Source organism: Nymphalis io, chromosome 19 (assembly GCF_905147045.1).
Source record: "Nymphalis io chromosome 19, ilAglIoxx1.1, whole genome shotgun sequence".
In the NCBI taxonomy this organism is placed as follows: Eukaryota; Metazoa; Arthropoda; class Insecta; order Lepidoptera; family Nymphalidae; genus Nymphalis; species Nymphalis io.
This window is the reverse complement of record NC_065906.1, coordinates 8,298,754-8,304,118: the sequence shown is the minus strand read 5'-3', so window position 1 is coordinate 8,304,118 and position 5,365 is coordinate 8,298,754.

Here is a 5,365-nt window from a genome sequence, read left to right as displayed (position 1 = left end):
TATCAGTACTAAGTTTTCACGTGCAATTGTGCTTTAGCATCACATGGTTGGCTGTGACAATCGCGGGTTCCCAATCGTAGAAGTTAATTTGTGACGAAAATCCTTCAGTTTGCCATTTTAACGTACAAAATGCTGTTTGAATTATGTACATAAGCAGACAGACAGGTCAATTTTTTAATTTGTAAAGATAATTTGTAATATGTGCCCATATGTCATCATATATAAATAAAAATATATATAAAATCCTCATTTTACTCGAATGTGACAATTAAGTAGTCAATGAACTTTATGACATAACAGAAATAGATCGTATGTCCATATGTTAGATATGTAAAAGGAAACAAGCTCGTGCCACTCCCCTCTCTGTTGGCTTCATTTCCTGTCGCAAATCGTCTTCCCTCCACGGCGGACTCATAAATTGCGTCTTCACATTCAACTAACTTACATACTGCTATTAATAAACCTGTATCTTGTGTTTATATAAGTATATATAATACATATAAAATATATATTATACGGAATATTTCACATTGAATATGCGTGAACATGTCTGTTTGTCCTGAGTTTTACTTATATACATAATTACACCCAGTAATTATGTATATAAGTATGTATTTACAAAAGAAAAGTAGTATATCAGTTGTCTGGTTTCCATAGTACAAACTCTGCTTAGTTTGGGATCAGATGGCCGTGTGTGAATAATGTCCCAGGATATTAATAATAATATAGCGGTGATCTTACCAGGTGGCCCACTTGTTCTCCTTGGTCTCCTAAATACAATAAAGAAAAAGAACACTGTTGTATTTATACGATATACTAATAGGTATCAAAAATCTAATATACCTCATTAAACAATCACCTACTTACCTACCTTCAAATAAAAACAATGTTCTATCAGGAAAAAAAAAATGAAAATATAACACCCCTATTATTTTATTTATCGTCTCAGTCTATCCCTAAGGTATTTCTTTTCGTTGGTGCTGATGACAGATTATAGACGGTTAATAAAAAAATGTAAAGCTTGTCTTTGTTTTATATAAAAGATATGCATGAAATAATAAAAACAGTGAATTTAATATTACAAAAATTCATTAGCGATAAATAATAATTAATATATTTGCAATTAATTTCATTTCAATTTTATTCCGATTATATATACGAATTAAAACTTGTCTATGTATAAGCATAATATATTACGTGATTCTATGTTGTACTGGGTTAAACAAATGACGAAACGCCTTGGGCTGAAACTGAAATCTGCCTTAGCTGTACCCAATTAGAGGCTACGATGTAATTACCATAACCGTACTTTACTATCGTGCCGTGCAAATTACTTCTTGATTTCATAATTGAAAAGATGACGCGTTCATCTTATTTGTTTTGTTATTAAAATGAAAGCCGTAACTGCTTTCGAAATGATTGCATTAACCGATATTATGTGAAGTTTAAAGACGTAAGATAATGATAAAATTTTATTTTAAACACACAAGTACACATACACGCATATAAAACATATAACATATTTAAAGTAATATTACGGTATAAAAAAGAATTGTATTCAAGTTGTTTGAGGTGTTATGGAATAGTGAAGCTTTTTGCCATAATTGTGTAGTATTGTACTAGTAGTAGTAGAAGAAGTAACTTCCTAGGATGGCCCCGAATACTAATTAAATTATTTAACAAATAGAATTTCATTTTTTTATGTTCCATTCAAATTCGATATTCAAATTTAATTGTCGTCACATAGTCTTAAAAATAAAAATCTGATTTATTAATTATTTTTATTTTATATTGACTTATTACTGCTATAAATTTTAAAAAATATTTATTTGAAACTATGTATATACAGACATTTTTATAAAATACAAAATTAATAATAATAAATAAATAAATAATTGCTTTCTTATAAAAAATAGTTTTGTAAGTATTTTGCGTAGAGCTTGTAATTTGTACCACGCAGCATCCGCCCTTGTGCCTAAGGCGTGTTCAGATAAACACTTTATGTGCGTACTCGCGTTTTATGTGCGTAGTTCGGCTATCGTAGGGTCGATTGCTCGCTAGATTATTAAAATTAGACCTTACCAAACAAAGCGTATTAATAGCCTATAAACTCCATCTACGAGTATATATCGAAATACGCCAAATGGTAATCGCATTAGTGTTTGATTCACTTATAACTATTTAGATTTTATTTTAATTTGATTATATTTCAACCGACTTTAAAAAAGGAATAGGATCTCAATTAACTTGCACATATGTATATCAAATATCGATATATGTATTTTTATATGTTTGTGTATAGCTTATTTGTTTATTGATCGATTTTAATGTTTTTATTTGTGTTGCGTTGATTACTTCTAAGTTACTCCGTTGATATCTTGAATAGTACGTCGTCTAAATAATCAGCTTATTGTCGGTTTTTCTCGGTATAATCTAATCTGAATTAATACTGTGAAATGACAATTAAAAGCTTATATTTGAATAAAGCATATGACTTTTAAAGAATATAATTTAAAAATAACTGAAAAGCATAATCTTCTTAGTCAATCCACGTATAATAAGTGCCAAGTTTAAAACATCTCCCTGTAAACAAAACGAATATGATAGCCTTTTCCAATTCTTATATCATTCCTAGTGACATTTGTTATGAATTAATTAATTCATTAATGTGTTTTTTTAACTTTATATTATTTATCATTACTTCTTTCGTCTTTTGAATAGGCTATACAGTGTCTAAGAATATACACAGATGTTAAGTTGCAAGTTGAATGACACGTAGGGTGCGTGCGGTGCGTGAGTGTGCCCCGATTGTCTGTTTGACCGTAAAGAGGGTACTTGGCTATTTCTGAGCTTGCTTCTAACGACACATATTTATCTTCATTTTATCTCATTATAATCTTTAGTGATGACTTTGTTTTAGGTCCGTAATTTTATTATATACTAATAAATGTGAAGTCGTTTTTTTTAAATGCCTTACTGAAAGAATCTATCAAACCAATATACATAAAGCTGTATGATACTATGTGCGATAGTACGTGATTTTTTTTAATGTCATAGGAATGTAGTATGAGGCTGAGGTAATGATTAGCAATTAAATCAGTAATTTCATGAAATATTAAATAGTGTTTGTATGTTTGTTTATATGAATAAAAAATACACGTACATGATAGAAGATGCAACGCGTTTCGTAGAAAGTTTATTTGTATAATATGAGTTTATAAGTGCCTACATAGCACTTTACCCGTTTTAAATTTAGACTTTTCACGTGACAAGCATGAATGTTCTTGTATTGAATTTTTTGGTTAAGGTTGAAACTTTAATTGAGATGACGCTTCTTTGAGCGCGAAGAGAGTAAAATTTTCTTGACATTGAAAATTTCGAACTCGAAATTCGAACGCAACGTTATAATATATATTAATCTGTGAGTAAAATGTTTCACGCACTTATTTTTTGTAATCATCAAAAAATATATAATTTTTATTTGACGTGCCGGTTGGCGTGAAAGGTAAGTATCTACTTACCTTTCACGCGAAGGTTGTGGGTTCGATTCCCACTCAGGACAGACATTTGTGTGCATGAACCTGTCTGTTTGTCCTGAGTCTGGGTGTAATTATCTATATAAGTATGTATTTACAAAAGAAAAGTTGTTGTCTGGTTTCCATAGCACAAGCTCTGTACAAGCTTAATTTGGGATCAGATGGCCGTGTGAAAAATGTCCCAGGATATTATTATTATTATATTTTTATCTTATTGACATACTTATAATTACTACGCAGAACTATTAATCATTTCTCTTTTATCATATATCAATAGTGTAATAATATAAGTATTCTATTTATATATTACTAACTACCGGGTAGTCCTTTTATGTATCTCTGACACTACGTATGTAAAATTTCATGATGATTGACTCAGTAATAGAGGCGTTCGAATTATGTTATTAGTAGGAATAATATTTAAAATACTATTAGCAATTTCTTCGAGTGTGATATTGCGCGTAATATGAATAGGTGAATTCGGATTACAACATTATTACTTGTAAAGTTTGAAGGAAACCATTCTGATGCCTCTTGTACTAAGTTAAAAGCGCCTTCATATGATTATTCCTTAATATTTGCAAAAAGTTAATAATACTTATTTAATTAAATAATATATATATATATAATCATTACACAAATTATACGAAGCCATTGAAAACAGAACCATCCCGCGCAACGTGGTAGCGTAAGTCTGTCCGTGAGTTTGTCTTGTATCGCAGGTGCGCAACTAAGCCGAACTGGTCTAAACTGGTTATAACAAGTTAAGGCCCGTGGGAGGGGGCGGCTCTAACTGGATTCCTCCTAACTTTCTCCTACTAGATAATGATCTTCGTTACGTGGGTGCCTGATGAGGCTCACAGACGAGCGTTGAAAATGCAGCAGTTAAACGCAGCGTTCAATCGCTTATAGCGATATCGCTTCGCTTATAATTTTTTTATAATCGCTTATAAAAGATAACAGAAGTCATAACTTAAGTAAATGAACAAAACAATGTTTAAAAAACATGCATAAAATTCTGAAATTAAATATATAAAGGGAGTTGTATTTAATATGGAGTGGTCTTGTTTTAAGCGGAATAGATAAAAATAATTTCGAATGTTTATAAAATCTAAATTCTATTTAAGCTTAATTAATTTACATTGGCTTGGATTGAAAAAATGTTTTCATTAATATTTTTACAGTTCATTCAGCAAATGGGTTTGATAGAGTTTCAATAAGTGCTATCAAAAACTCTAGTAGTTAATATTTTATTTAAATGTTACCTTAATATTAGGTTAGATTTTTCTGTTCCACCAAAAGCAATGTAAAAATATTAGATATTTAAATTATTTTAACCCGCATTGGAGCAGCGTGGTGGAATAAGCTCCAAACCTTCTCCTCAAAAAGAGAAGAGGAGGCCTTTAGCCCAGCAGTGGGACATTCACAGGTTGTTACGGTAAGTATAATAAAGTAATTGCAGTACATTTTTCGCCGGTTTTTTTACGATGGAAGCCATCCAAGTGCGAATCGGTGTTGCTCACTTTAAATTGACACTATAGTCTACTAAAATTACGATTTTAAAGTGCTTTTTAAAGCCTATTTGAATAGAGTATATTTATATCTTAATATATGTAGTTAACTGCTTATCAATAACGAACGACGTATTCGAAACGACGTACAATACGATCATAAAAAATTTGCTATTGATATGCGATATTGATTTTAATAATTATAATATTTCTATGAAACACTCATAAAAATAGCATACGACAGTATGTCGGTTATTAACATTTTACGATCGAGCTTTGATATCTTAAAGAACGTCATTGCGGCACAGCAGAGCTGTT